Genomic DNA, 16,536 nt, shown 5'->3' with positions numbered 1-16,536 from the left:
TATATATCCTCACTGTGCCCCCATATAGTATATATATATATATCCCCACTGTGCCCCCATATAGTGTATATATATATATCCCCACTGTGCCCCCATATAGTATATATATATATCCCCACTGTGCCCCCATATAGTGTATATATATCCCCACTGTGCCCCCATATAGTGTATATGCGATGCCCTGGCCCCTGGGGGCCACTTCCGCAGTGCTGGTGTTATGAGCGGGCAATGACCGGGGCAGCTGCAGGGGTTATACTTGTCACGGTATAGGCCTGAGGGCGGCACAGCTGTAGGGCCGGTCTGTGGAATCTGCGGGTGATGATGGGCATGCGATTCTTCGCTGCACTTAGTTAGGGCACCAGTTAGTGGACACCAATGCCAGGATTCAGTAACAGCGGTTTTATTATAGAAAAGGTAACTAGTAGCAACAGTTCTGTCCGGATGCAACCGGGTATATAGCAGGCTTTGACAAATAAAGCAGGAGTGGTGCTGCATAGGCTGTGAGAATACGTGCCGGATGATGGGAGTAGGAGTATGAGAGGAATAGCGTTGCTGGGTGGATTAGCTTGAGAATAATACTTGCTGTGAATCCTTGCAGCGATGAGGAGAGATAACGGAATGACACCCAGATGAGAGAGAAGAATCTGGTCACTTGAGCAGGAAGATACAGCCGAAGACTTGAATACAGCAGCAGAATCAGTCACTCTTCTTATGGTGAAGAGGCTGCAGAGAAGAAGCCCAACTCCTCTGAGGCAGGAGAGGGACGACACACATCCTCCTTGCTTGGAAGCAGGGGGAAGACTAACTTGTTAGGAGGAAGTGGGAGGTCACATGGTTGCTCCTGGCCAGAACCAGTCGGCCATTGGAGGAACCATGGTTACAGGTCACGTGATCAACAGCCTTGCATACCACTGTACACTGTAATAATACACAGGAATACATGACAATACACATGAAAATGCACATTACCAGAGAATACTAGGGGAAAACCAGCAGCAGTTGCAGTGCAAACACTTACCAGAACAGGCATTGACACAGCAATAGAAATGGCCATAATAGGAGTAGTAGTCTGCATGTTCTGGGACACTGCATACCTCCCTAGCAAATTTGAGCCGACCTCGGCGAATCTAGAAGGCAGCAAACATGAATAGACTGGACAATCAAACAACAGGAATGAATGATGAGAGTGAGTGTGATGAGGTGTGTGTTTCCCACGCCCAAGGCACAGGTGAGAAGAGAGAGAAGATGAGAAACCCTAGTGGCAGGACTTCACCTAGGGGTGCCTAACGTACTCTGGCGACCAGGTAGCTAGTGCGTGAACCATCTGACGTGTAAGCCAGGACAACTTAACTGCTGGCGGGTGACCCTCCATATTCCAGCCAGTTAGACAGTAGGTTTTCTGTTAAATGTGTTACCCTACTGGAGGAGAACGTGAAGACCTGTGTACTACCTTGGCGTGTCTGAGTAGTGTCTTGGATACCTGGAAGAGAAAAGAACAAAATAATAAAAGCAAACATACATGGGGGCCCCTTACATACCGGTCAATCATACAACACAATTACTCAATAGGCCAAACACACGAAAGGGTATCCAAGGTGCAATATGTATGGACCAGTGTGAATATTAGGTAAGACTATGTGTGATAACTACTGCGTTGGGACAAGACAGAGGTAAACAAATACTGGAAACAAAAGGAAGGGAAACACAAGGGACAACAAATACTGCGAGGTCTTGAGGAGAACTGGCTCACATGAATCTGAATGAAACCTGAGAGAAATCTGAATGAAAATCTGAGAAAAATCTGAATACAAACTGGCTCAACTAAATCTTTCCAGCTATAGATATGATAATAATACACAATAATGAGACTGGATGAGAAAATACACTCCTACATAAACTGGACTTTCTCTGAGGTATATGTAAACTGACTTCTCTTACTCAGAGGAGGAGCTATCTGACTTAGACACTGGAAAATATACTGTTTTACAAAAGAGGCACTCTACTCTGAGGCAATCTATGTAACCTTGTGCTTACTCAGAGGAGGAAATACAAAGACTTCGATAACACTGGAATGCCATAGTAGGAAAAGTGCAATAATGAAATAAGTGCAATAATACCCTGTGTGGAACACACAATCACAGGAAAGTGCATTAGGAAGGAATGGGTTAAGTGTCTCTGTTAGGTAGAGTCTCTTTTAGGCAATTAGACATCGTCCATGTAAAAGGCTCTGGGACAGGCACTAGAGAACCTTTTGTTACTGTAAGTGTCCATCAGCTCATGGCTGGTTAGTACAGGGAACTTGGTCAGGAGGACCAGGCACGAACCTTGAACGTTGCATACACTAGAATGGTGAAACAGCACACACAAAAAAAAAACACAGTCATAGAACTCAGCCCTTGGGAGGACATTTAACAGAAATGTCCTGGAGGATCCCAAGTGGCACCCCTCTTTTTCTCCCAGGGATAATACCGGGAGGAAGCCGGAGCAGGAGCATCATCTGCTGCGGTGGTGACCACGAGGCTAGGGGTCACGGTGGTCACAGGAGAGACAGTAGGGGCTACTGTGGTCACAGGAGAGACAGTAGGGGCCACGTGGTAGGTGGTGGTAGTGGAGGAGACAGCAGCTTTAGCCACGGCAGGGGAAGGAGCGGTGCTAGCAGCCGAAGTAGATGGGCCCGGAGCAGGGGGCGCGGCGACAAGTGAGCCCAGGGGCTTGAAATCAGGCCAGTCCTCGTCCCATTGCTCTGATGGAGAAGGCAGGAAGGGCCGTTGCACCGCATGTTTTGGCCTGGTGATAGCGGCTGCCCAGGGGCTGGTGAAACAGGAGGCCTTCGGCTTTTTCCCTTTACTAGGGCCGGGTAACGGGGTGTCCGGAGGTCCGGTACTCACTATTTCGTCCCGTTCCGGCGAAGTCGATCCTCCGGTGGAGAAGGCCAAGTCGGACTCGCTGGAACGGCCGGTCTCCGGGGAAGGACTGGTGCCGGATGATGGTCCCCCGTCCGGGTCAGCGCAGAGTGGAGTGGAAGCCCGGGTGGAACCTATGTCGTCCGACGCAACGGAGCCCCAGCTGGAGTCGCTGTCCGGAGGTAGCGGAGTTAGGAGACAGGCAGGATCTACCTCCGCTAGGCTTGTAGGCCATTCAGGCACAACGGGAGCAGCAGCAGCGAAGATGCACTCCTCAGGGGTCGCCATCTTGTCTCGCTGGAACTTGTAGCAGGAAGGGGAGGAGCGCCAGGCTGGAGGATCAGGCTCCAAAGTCTGCCCAGCAACAATGACGTCAGTGGAAGCGGCCGGCCAATCAGGAGAGACACAGTCATTATCAATGGCGCCAAACAATTCCCGCTTCTCGGCCGCATGGCAGTTAACCCCCTCGTCACCGGGGGATGGCGCAGGTAGAAATAACAGCAAGAAGCGGCCATTTTGTGTACAGTCCCAGCCGTGCAGCGACTCAGTTATCAGAACTCCCATGGCAATTTTAGCACAGTCTCTGGAGACGATATTAAACTGTAGATCTGGTACACCGCGTGGCGGGTATATCCTGTTCGTGACGCCAAATGCGATGCCCTGGCCCCTGGGGGCCACTTCCGCAGTGCTGGTGTTATGAGCGGGCAATGACCGGGGCAGCTGCAGGGGTTATACTTGTCACGGTATAGGCCTGAGGGCGGCACAGCTGTAGGGCCGGTCTGTGGAATCTGCGGGTGATGATAGGCATGCGATTCTTCGCTGCACTTAGTCAGGGCACCAGTTAGTGGACACCAATGCCAGGGTTCAGTAACAGCGGTTTTATTATAGAAAAGGTAACTAGTAGCAACAGTTCTGTCCGGATGCAACCGGGTATATAGCAGGCTTTGACAAATAAAGCAGGAGTGGTGCTGCATAGGCTGTGAGAATACGTGCCGGATGATGGGAGTAGGAGTATGAGAGGAATAGCGTTGCTGGGTGGATTAGCTTGAGAATAATACTTGCTGTGAATCCTTGCAGCGATGAGGAGAGATAACGGAATGACACCCAGATGAGAGAGAAGAATCCGGTCACTTGAGCAGGAAGATACAGCCGAAGACTTGAATACAGCAGCAGAATCAGTCACTCTTCTTATGGTGAAGAGGCTGCAGAGAAGAAGCCCAACTCCTCTGAGGCAGGAGAGGGACGACACACATCCTCCTTGCTTGGAAGCAGGGGGAAGACTAACTTGTTAGGAGGAAGTGGGAGGTCACATGGTTGCTCCTGGCCAGAACCAGTCGGCCATTGGAGGAACCATGGTTACAGGTCACGTGATCAACAGCCTTGCATACCACTGTACACTGTAATAATACACAGGAATACATGACAATACACATGAAAATGCACATTACCAGAGAATACTAGGGGAAAACCAGCAGCAGTTGCAGTGCAAACACTTACCAGAACAGGCATTGACACAGCAATAGAAATGGCCATAATAGGAGTAGTAGTCTGCATGTTCTGGGACACTGCATATATATATCCCCAGTGCCCCCATATAGTGTATATATATCCCCACTGTGCCCCCATATAGTATATATATATCCCCACTGTGCTCCCATATAGTGTATATATATCCCCACTGTGCCCCCATATAGTGTATATATATCCCCACTGTGCCCCCATATAGTGTATATATATATCCCCAGTGCCCCCATATAGTGTATATATATCCCCACTGTGCCCCCATATAGTATATATATATCCCCACTGTGCCCCCATATAGTATATATATCCCCACTGTGCACCCATATAGTGTATATATATCCCCAGTGCCCCCATATAGTGTATATATATCCCCACTGTGCCCCCATATAGTGTATATATATCCCCAGTGCCCCCATATAGTGTATATATATCCCCACTGTGCCCCCATATAGTATATATATATCCCCACTGTGCCCCCATATAGTATATATATCCCCACTGTGCACCCATATAGTGTATATATATCCCCAGTGCCCCCATATAGTGTATATATATCCCCACTGTGCCCCCATATAGTGTATGTATATCCCCACTGTGCCCCCATATAGTATATATATATATATATCCCCACTGTGCCCCCATATAGTATATATATATATCCCCACTGTGCCCCCATATAGTGTATGTATATATATATATCCCCACTGTGCCCCCATATAGTATATATATATCCCCACTGTGCTCCCATATAGTATATATATATCCCCACTGTGCCCCCATATAGTATATATATATATCCCCACTGTGCTCCCATATAGTGTATATATATCCCCACTGTGCCCCCATGTTCGTATGCCCCCTCTATGCCCCATATAGTTTTTAAATTCCCCCTTTGTGCCCCATAGTGTTCTATGCCCCCTCTTGCCCCCTACAATGTATAAAGTACTTCTGTGTGCCCCCTTAGTTTTATATGCCCCATATGGTTTTTAAATATCCCCTCTGTGCCCATATATAGCTTTTTCCATGCCCCCTCTTTGCCCCAAATACTTTTCTATGTCCTCTGTGTCCCCTTGTTATGCTATGCCTCCTCTGTGCCCCGTATTTTGCCACCACCCACAGTGCCCCACCAGCAGTGACCCATCCATAGTGCCCTACCCGCGAAAAAAAAACAAAACATCATCTTACCTGTCACCCGTTCCTGCCGCTCCTCCCCCGGCAGCGCGCGTCTTCTCGCTCATCTTCTGGCGCAGGCAGCATAGTACAGGAGACTCTGCCTGGGCCGGACGTCGCAGCCTCTATCAGACGTCAGCGTGTGCGTGTGTCTTTAAGACGCACACGCTGACGTCACACGCTGACGTCTGATAGAAGCTGCGACGTCCGGCCCAGGCAGAGTCTCCTGTACTATGCTGCCTGCGCCAGAAGATGAGCGAGAAGACGCGCGCTGCCGGGGGAGGAGCGGCAGGAACGGGTGACAGGTGAGTTGTTGTTGTTTGTTTTTTTCCCCCCTCCCGGCCCACCACGCAGTCTTCAGCCCGGCAGCGGCCCTCTGCTACTGATTAAGCAGCACAGCGGCAGAGGGCCACGGCGGGGCTGTTTATTTATTATGTCTTTTTTTTTTTTTTTTTCTTTGCAGTCTGGGCGGTCCCCGGACTGGTAATCCCGCCAGCCCAGAGGGCATTTGCCCGGTTTGCCAGATTACCAGTCCGGGCCTGGTGAACTGCACCCAGTCTGGGGAGGATGGTGAAGGATGCGCAGTGTGGGGAGGGGGGTGAAGGGTGCCAGTCTGGGGTGGTGAGGGGGACAGGGGTATACAGGGTGACACCAGTCTGGGATGCAGGGAGACACACAAGGGAGTGTCCAGTGTCTATTTAGGGGTCTGGTCTGGTTGTACATTATTATATACTCAACCCCTTAATAACTGCCCTCTCCAAATATATATCACATTTATATAAACCTTACCTATTATCTGCAGGCGCAGGGAACCCTGGCTTTCCATCTGTTGCAGAACTACAACTCCCATCATGTCTGGACAGCCAAAGCTTTAGCGTTGACTGTCCATGTATGATGGGAATTGTAGTTTTGCAACAGATGGAGAGCCAGGGTTCCCGACGCCGATCTATAAAGCACCTGTATCTGTATATACAGTAACCACATTGATACAAGAGTCATTTTTCTAAATTATTTCTATTTTGAGTTTGGTGATGGAATACCTTACTGAAGGTATTGCCGCTGTTGTCTCCGCTGCTGAGTGGAGTTGATCAAACCTCGGGAAATCCTAGGTAATAGGCTGAATCCTGGAATACCAGGAAGTCCCGGCATGTCTCCTCCTTCCCCACGGATCGGTAAGGCATCAGCAATCTAATGCTGCAGGTTTGTGAATGTTTGAGTTCGATCGAACCTAGGATTTCCCGAGGTTCAATCAACTCCACTGCTGAGTGTACCTTTGCATTAGGAGACGGCACCATAGAATCACATTACACTGGGTGTCACACTGGAGATAAATCAGGAAGCTTCGCCTCCTAATTCACAGGTACAGACAGCAGGGAGCGGAGACAATGGTGCTACTTAGGGACCAAATTTTAAATGGGAAAAAAGGAAGTACTTTAAAAAATGCTGATTGAGCCCAAAGCTGCCTGATAATCATTATTTATAAAAACATTCCAGGTACACAGTAAATATGATATTATGTATCCCATATTGTGAACACCACACTAGTGCTGCCAGTAGAGATGAGCAAATAGCGCATCTAAACAATCGCTCATCTAAACTCCATTAAAAAAAAATAGTGGGAGGGGGCGTGTCTGGCCGCTCAACAAGATGGCCGCTTAGTTGTGGAGCTCCGCTCATCACCGCCGGCTACATCAGCTTAACTTGAGCTGCAACACCCGTTACCTGACCCCAGAGTGAGGAAACGGCTGGGGGAACACCCGGGGCACCTCCGATCCCTGAGACACTCCTGGTTGGACGTCTGGAGGCTGCAGATCCTGACCTCGCTTAGCGCCCGTGCAGCAGCGCCCGCCATCTTGGAAGCAGGGAGACTCGCTACAGACTCATCCCGTGCGGCCCAGAGCCCCTGCACTGGACTTACCGGCTGGTCTTCGCAGTGAGTAACGGTGGCATCCCCCTCACCTCCTCCGGTACCCGCAGTCTGCTTCTCCTCAGGGGTGGCGGCGGCGGCAGTGAAGGACGGGCGCCATCTTAGGTCCGCCGGCGCAGCACTGAGGAGTGCGCCTCCACCCCACGTGGCATGGTGAGACCTGCACCGACAACTGCCTCCTACAGCTCCCTGGGGGACCCGAACTGATCCACAAGCCACCCTGAGAGCCCCACGATTCCCGGCATTCACGGCCTGCAGGGACAGCGAACGGACGCCATCTTACACACTTGAGCGCCATTACAGGAGACTTAGGTGACCTCTTCATAGTCTCCCTGAGGGAACTGCCTTATTTCCCCCCCTGGACCTTTATCCACCTCCCCCTTGCACCTTGGACTGTAACCTACTGCCATCATTACAACTGCCTGCAGTGTATCCTCCAATATATCACACATAGGTGGGGACATACCACCGTTATACCCACTATCGGGCTGGAGTGGACAGGGCCTCGATCCACCCCTCCGCTGAGGGACATAAAACCACTGACTTTTCCTGCTAGACATACTCCTCCTTTCAAGTGGCCTCAACAATCATTACTGCGATTCTTTGGCCCAAAAAGAGTGTCTTTACCACTACCTGAGAGAGGCCTGCACACGAGAGAACCCTCTCCTGAACTGGTGAGCAACAGAGGAGTGGAACCCGACTGTGACCCCGACTCCACCATGCCCCTTAAAAGCTCTAGAAATGCCAACTCGGCAAAAAAGGGGACAGCAACTCATGCCCGACATCATGGGGGAGGGCCCTCACAACAGGAAGAGGACTACGGCCTGACCCCCTCCATTCTAGCCCCCGCTAAGGGATGGCGTTCTTCATCTGAATCCTTCCAGGAAGAGGTCCCTGACCCCCAGTCGTCCTCAGCCCCGCCGGAATGGCGTACAATTTTGCAAGCCCTACCCACTAAAATGGACTTCCAGGCCTTGGTCACAGAAGTCAAGGAAACGTGCAGAGCTGAAATCGCCCACATCCGCAAAGATTTAAACTATGTGGCCTCAAGGGTAGATGGCTTAGAGGAAGCCAATGATCACACCAGGAAATACATCTCGGCACTCCAGAAACATGTAACGCTTACCACTAATCACTTACAGGAGACAACGCGCCACCTTGAAGACTTGGATAACAGGGGCAGGAGACACAATATCAGAGTCAGGGGGTTACCTGAAACGACCACAGAAGACCTGAATATCACCTTGCAGACCATCTTTAATGACGTCTTGGGCCGATCGACGGATGCTACCATTCAACTGGACAGAGCACATAGGGCTCTTAGGCCTAAAAGCGCATCCACACAACCCAGGGATGTGATATGTTGTGTCACTGACTATGCTACCAAGGAAACTATCATGGCTAAGGCGCGACAGATAGACGTCATAACCTATCAAGGGGCCACCATACAGCTTTTCCCAGACTTATCCTGGCTGACTCTACAAAAAAGGCGTCACCTAAAGCCACTGCTCTCAGTTCTACGCGACAATAACGTCCCCTATAGGTGGGGGTTTCCGTTTGCCCTTATTGCAAGAAGAAATGGCCAGACAGCCACACTGATTGCTCATGCGGACTTGGAGGACTTCTGTGGAATTCTAGACATTCCGCGTCCTGAATTATCCGACTGGGAGATACCGATGCCACCTAGACCTCCACCACCGGAGTGGCAACGAGTGGAACAGCAGAAGCGGAAATCTACTCCTTCTAAACATACTCCCTCGCCCTCGCCCCGCTGAGGCCCTCTACCTGTGCGACACACTACGTAAGGCGGGCGGGCCCTGAGGGATTCCCTCTTTCCATTAAGATAGTGCCCGAATAGACACTGTTAACTCGGCCTTGTTGACCGAACACTAAGGTGGCCACTCGGTTGGAAGTTGAATGTACCAGCTTATATTTTAGGTTAACGGGTTTAAGTATATTGCCTGGCGTTGCAGCAACGCCATGATTCATACAAAAGTGAAAACTTATTTGGCGGTTGAGTAAATGTTCTATCACAGCTGTTGTTGTTATTATCTAATTGTGCTATCTGGGTTGTAGATCTTGTTGAGTCACCCCAGACTTCGTTTCCCCACACGCTAGGGGTACCTTGTTGGACTCATCGATTCCCTCCTTACCAGATTGGATTGGAGGGGACTGATTGGTCCGTATCACCCCATAATGGGTTTTCCAGGACGACACTCAAGGAGTTACTGAGTGTCTCCCTGGTCTAATTGCTTATAAATTTAGTTGATCCTCTCCAACGTTCTTCTTTGGACTGGACTACACTGTAAATTTACCTAAATCTTATTTGGTTCTCATTTTTGTTTTTTTTCTTTCTTTTTGACTTAGTATCTGTGTGTCTGCGTCTTCTGTCTGACCCCTCCCTGGTGTTTTTCCCTAGACTGCCCCTGCTCGATCCGACCCCTACGCTTGGTGAGTACTACCTTGTCCTTCATTTTGGCTGGGGTCTACTGGTACTTGTGCTGTGTGACGATGGTCCGGCTGATATCACTAAACGTCCACGGCCTTCACTCTAACGCTAAACGTAGACTAACTTTAACTGAGATTATAGCGGCGAATGCAGAGGTGGTTTTCTTACAGGAAACCCACTATGACTCGTCAGGTAACTTTAATTTCGCCAAACATAAATTTCCTACCTCTTATTCGGCTAGCTGTGATAGAAAACGTGCAGGTGTAGCAATTTTACTCTCCAGACACTGCCCTATCCAAGTCACCGCCACGGATCTAGACCCTGGTGGTCGATATGTCATTCTTCAAGGCCTCTACAGAGGCAACCCCATAACCTTGTGCAATGTGTATGCCCCTAACTCCCACCAAATTAGATTCCTGAACAGACTACTACTTAAGCTATCTCGGCTGCCCCCTTCCACACTCCTTCTAGGGGGAGATTTTAATATGATTTATTCAGAAAAAATGGACCGGTTCTCTCCAACTCAGACACAAACCCCACCCTCATCCATTGCACTAGCTAGGGAGTTCCGCAAATTACTCCGTAAGTTCTCCTTATATGATTTGTGGAGGATTAACCACCCTAGAGACAAATCATATACCTTTTTTTCGTCTCCCCACAGTACATTCACGAGAATAGATTATTTCTTTGGAAACACCCTAGGACTCCGGAGTATGGTAGATGCCTCTATGGGCATAATTACATGGTCCGACCATGCCCCCATCTTTTTAGAACTGAAGGACACTGTTCCCCCTCTGAAATCTTGCCATTGGCGACTTAATGAATCCCTACTAAAAACCCCTCACTTGAAAGAAATCTCAATGAGCTCCAAACTGAAAAGGGATAGAAATCTGTTGATAGAACAGCTGTCAGCCCAATTGCGCAAGCGAGAAGCTACATTATTGAAGGCTCCTTCCCTATCTACTCTACGGAAGGTGATAAGCCTTCGAGCGCGAATTAAGAGTTTAACCTTACATAAAGTGGAGAAACTACTCTTATATACTAGGCAAAAATACTATGAGAGAGGCAATAAAGCCCATACACTTCTTGCTAAGCAGTTGAGGGACCACACAGAACAGCAAACACCGCATGTTGTTCGAGATAATGATGGCACTATGATACATGATCCTACAGCCATTGCTGAGAAATTTCGGGAATATTTTGCCCGCCTGTACCACCTGCCTTCCACACTACCTGACGACCACACAGACCGCACAAAACTCGTCGACTCCTTTCTTGCTGACTGTCATCTTCCCACTCTCCCCCAGGAGGCCCACGAGGAACTAAATGTAGACGTTACGGCCGAGGAACTAGGAGACATACTAAAATCCTTGCCCACGGGTAAATCCCCAGGCCCGGATGGATTTACCTATCTTTACTATCTAACCTTTGCTCCTATCCTGATTCCTCACCTGCTATCTATGTTCAATGCCTTTTTATCTGGTGCCCCACTCCCCACGTCTCTAACCCATGCGTATATTTCTTTAATCCCTAAGCCAGGGAACCCAGCGGATTGCGGAAGTTATCGCCCTATAGCTCTTCTAAATGCAGATCTGAAGCTGTATACTAAAGTGTTGGCTACCCGCCTGTCAAAGTGGCTGCCTCAGCTCATTGACAAGGACCAGGTTGGTTTTGTCTCGTGTCGGCAGGGGGGTGACAACACTAGAAGAGTGGTAAATTTAATAGACGCAGTCAATAAGGAACATGGCTCTGCACTCTTGCTGGGCCTTGATGCGGAGAAGGCCTTCGACCGCCTGGGTTGGCCCTTCATGACGAGGGTCCTGGAGACATTCGGTTTACGGGGAGCCTTTCTCAGAGCAGTTGGGGGCCTCTACTCCAATCCGACAGCCTCTATCAAATTCCCTCACGCCATGTCAAATTTGATTCACATTCGCAATGGCACCCGCCAGGGATGCCCTCTCTCGCCGTTAATTTTTGTAATGTGCATAGAGCCCCTGGCGGCTGCCATACGCAATCATCACGACATCCATGGGATCCAAATACGAGGGAAAGAATATAAATTATCCTTATTCGCGGATGACGTACTACTGACACTAACCCAACCCCACATTTCCCTTCCCAACCTACACACACCCCTCTCCACTTTTGGGCGCCTATCTGGATACAAAATAAATGCCACTAAAACTGAAGCTCTCCCTATAAATATCCCTAACTCCTTATTATTAACCCTACGTGCAAATTTTAGCTATAACTGGAAAGATACGTCTCTTAAATACTTGGGAGTGCACATCACGAACACGTACTCTTCCCTCTACATACACAACTTCCCCAAACTATTTGCGGAAATCCGTGCCCTGCTGGACAAATGGAACGCACTGCCTATCTCCCTATTGGGAAGAATAGCAGCAATTAAAATGACGATTCTCCCTAAAATTCTCTATTATTTTGAGACCCTTCCAATCCCTGTTCCTATGAGTGCGCTAAAGGCAATCCAAGCTTCTATCCTGCGTTTCATATGGGCACATAGGCGACATAGAGTTGCAAAAACTATCCTACAGGCTCCCAAGTCTCTAGGAGGCTTGGCGTTGCCGGACCTATCCTGCTATTATTGGGCAGCTCACCTACGCCATATTCCGGCATGGTCAACACCTTTGGCTTATACGAAGTGGATGATGATTGAGAAGCTTTGGATTGCCCCGGTACATCCTAACTCTCTTTTGTGGGCCACCCCGACTACGGCACTACATGGACCAATGCTAGGCCCCATAGTACACACCCGACAGATTTGGCGTACCTGTGTTAAAAAGTTTCCCCTGGTCTCTAAAAACTCCCCTATGACCTCTTTTCTTTATCATCCTGATCTTCCAGCCAGTATGACTAGTGGTATGACTAGAGTCTGGCAGGCTAGTAAACTATTTAGATTTGCCGACATCGTCAATCCCAGAGATAAAACCCTCCTACCATTCTCCACATTAGCCGCTGACCATGGGCTACCCCCTACAGCACAGTACCAGTACCTTCAGATCAAACATTTCATGAGTACACTCTTCACGTCTACTACGGTCTCCTCGCCCACAGACTTTGAAAGGCTGTGTAAAGCGGGAGTCTCTACTAAAGGTTTAATTTCCGATATATACCGCATCCTAAAGAGCCCCTCTCCTGATGAAGACGTTAGATATCCCTATATGTCTAAGTGGGAAGCACTCTTCGGGAGGCAGTTACCTCAATCTATATGGAGTATTATCTGGGACAGGGCAGCCAAGACGTCTATATGCACCACTTATAAAGAAAACCAATACAAGCTGATGTTTTTCTGGTATCACACACCCGAATTTTTGCACGCCATGAACCCAGGGTTACCCAATATTTGTTGGAGATGTGGGAGGGGAGTAGGCACTTTGCAACATATCTATTGGACATGCCCTTTGATTGCTTCTTACTGGGCAATGGTACGGGACCTGATAAAGGAATTCAGTGGATTGGAAATCCCCCTAGATCCAGTTTTCTATTTATTCAATGTGCCCCCTGTAAAATTAGGCTGCAAGATTATGAAATTGCTGCTCCATGTTCTTACCGCAGCCAGATGTTTGATAGCCAGATTCTGGAAGAGAACAGTCATACCCACCAGGAATGATCTGTATGCTCGTATTCTAGACGTTAGGAATATGGAGCAGTTAACAGCAATGATCAATAATAGACTCGATTACCTTAATAAGGTCTGGAATCTGTGGGACGTCTTTTGGGCGTAAAAGGAATCAGCTCGTGCAGGGACTCACGGATCGGGCAGATTTAAGGATCTATACGTCCCCAACCTACCCCCCCCCCCACTCCCCCTCCCCCCCCCCCCGTTAGGTCTTTTGTCTCCTGTCTTATTTTTCTTATTTCCATTGTTTGTTGTTGATATAATGTTGATGGTTATGCATAACTAGGATTATTTGAAAAGCAGATGATGCTTTAATATTGACTGTATGTTGTTTGTTGTACAATATTGTTCTATCTGGATGGCCGTTTACGCCTTCCAATTGTCAACTTCCCTTATTGTATAAAACAAAACCCCCAATAAACATACAATTTAAAAAAAAAAAAAAAAATAGTGAAGGGACAACATGGGCTCCCCCCTGCGCTTACTGCACACATAAGGGGGGCAAATTGAATCTTTTCCCCGGGTGCAGGAGAGCCTAGATACACCTTTGCCTTCTGTACTAAAAAAACGCTGTTTTCCTAGCTCCCCCTCACTTCAGAAGAAGTAGGATTTCTGTGTGCTGTATGGAGAGGGGAGGGTTTCAAAGAAGTGAGTGAGCAGGAGGAGAGAGATATCAGTCCTGCACAGCACAACACCCTGCAATCTTCTCTCAGCAAATTCCTAGATAAGCACTGATTCTTCTGACCTCGTTTTAGGTGCCTAGACAGTCTACAAGCAGCTGACCCTCATTTCTCTTCTTCCTGCTCACTCATCTCCCTTGCCCCCCCCCCCTCAATAGGATATAATGGACAAAGCAGAACCCGTCCTCACTTTGCTTCTTTGTAATGAAGACTGATATGCCTGATAATGAACAGATAAGAAGTGAGGGGGGGAGGCTGGGAAAATGCTTTTTAAGTACAGAAAGAGGGTTTTTTTTGCCTAATAAAACCTATTATAGAGTTTCTTAAAATCGCTTATACTACTAATTTCTGGGGGGGGGGGGGGCAGTAGACTCCTCCTGTATGACACAGCGGAGTGGTCATCTGACATGCGCTTCTCTGTTACTGCTCAGCAATACTCTTATGTGGGGCTATGTGGTTATTGTTTTAAAGGGGAACTCCGGCTAGAGGTTAAAAGAAATGAAACTTCTGCAAAAGCATAACGCATTACTTACCTGTCTATTCCAGTTTTGAAAGTACCAAAAGTCCATTTGTTTGGGACGGTTTTGCTCTGTATTGTGTTTCTGTCTTTCTTGGTTTAGCATTTCCCAGAATGCAATGCTTTCCCTCATGTGACCATCACAGCCCCCACCCATTACAATCAGAAAAATTAGTGCAGCACCTGCTTCTCGTCGGTCTGAGATGGCGAATCAGTCCGGGGATTGGGTTAGCCAGCCAAGCCGCCTGTGACATCACGCCCTGCCACCTGTCTGTATCATCAGCAAACACACACAATGTGAGACAGAGGCATGTAAGATTTGTCTCCTGGGGGGGATAGCAGAGGGAGCAGGAGACAATGTGAATTGGCACATAGGCCATTTTTTTTTTCACTTCCTGGAATTCTGTCAGCTACCAGCGTGACGGAACCGTACAGGTACAGTAATACATTGTATAGACACATCTATATAACTTTTAATGTACTTTTAAAAGAAAACAAGTTTTTCTTATCTGGAGTTCCCCTTTAATTATGACTCCACCATCAGTTTAGCATAGAAATTAGTTAGTCTGCGGCTACTTATAAAATACTTTTTTGCTGGATGAATGGTATCTGTAGCTTGACATTACATAAGTTGCTAGTGTTGTGAATGTGCTTTCAAATCTCATTCACTGTTTACAATTTTTTACCATGGGGAGCAGATAAAAGTTACATTTTATATCAGAGGGTAGGATCAGGGTCAGTTTTTTGGCCCTACTCTTGTGCTATTTGGTTTGGTACATTGTTTGTTTCGCATGTATTAAGAGGTGCATGCAAACTATGAGCTATGTAAAATTAAAGTTGATTATGCTCTGTATTTCTTATATATATTTTTTTTAAGTGACAAATGCAATGTAATCTGACTGGTTTTGTTGAACAATATGTGACAATTTAATGGCAGAAACCTGGAGTAAATACATTAATAAATCCCTGCCACCCAAACAAAAATGCTTGTAAATAAATGTAAATAAAATGCAACTTTTAACCTTTTGTCTACCTCTACTACATTGATAATGCAACAGGTCTTGGGTTTAAGACCAGGGAAGGACCTGTTTAAAGAACAGGTTGATTACAGGTTTAGGCTATTTGATACTTAAAATAACAGCTGTTGTTTTGAGTATTTAATAACCACCGTGGTTTGACATATTTCAGCGGCTGTCATTGCAATGACGGCTGCTGAAACATTATTCCAGTTGGAACTTTTGTGTCTTTATTTAAAGGGGTACTCCAGCGGGGGGGGCTATTTTTGGATATGGCCGGGGAGGAGGTGGCTGAGAGAAAAGACATCCACTCACCTCCCAGGATCCAGCGGCGGGTCCTGTATTGTGGCGCTCTGGTCCCCGATTCCCGGACACTTCCTGGTGTCTGACGCAGGCTCGAGACGTGACTTCTCAAGTCTGCTCAGCCAGTCAGTGACAGAGGCGGGAACCGTTTCAAGTCCGCTCATATCCCGCCTCTGTCACTGACTGGTTGAGACGTCATGTCTCGAGCCCGCGTCAGACACCAGGAAGCGGCTGGGGACCGGAGCGCCCCGATACGGGACCCACGGCTGGATCCGGGGAGGTGAGTGGATGTCTTTTCTCTCAGACACCTCATTCCTGGCCTGATCCAAAAATAGCCCCCCCCCCCCCCCCCCGCTGGATTACCCCTTTAAAAGTCAATTAAGTTTAATAGAAAGGACAGTGAA

At 48.1% G+C, this 16,536-nt stretch overlaps 1 protein-coding gene across 2 annotated transcripts in view; it reads left to right on the top strand.

The window, feature by feature from the left end:
• SV2A (synaptic vesicle glycoprotein 2A) overlaps positions 1–16,536 on the top strand; it is a 620,870-nt gene that overhangs the window by 138,527 nt on the left and 465,807 nt on the right. The window lies entirely within an intron of this gene.

Source organism: Dendropsophus ebraccatus, chromosome 13 (genome assembly GCF_027789765.1).
Source record: "Dendropsophus ebraccatus isolate aDenEbr1 chromosome 13, aDenEbr1.pat, whole genome shotgun sequence".
NCBI lineage: Eukaryota > Metazoa > Chordata > Amphibia > Anura > Hylidae > Dendropsophus > Dendropsophus ebraccatus.
This window is presented reverse-complemented; position numbering and strand designations above follow the sequence as displayed.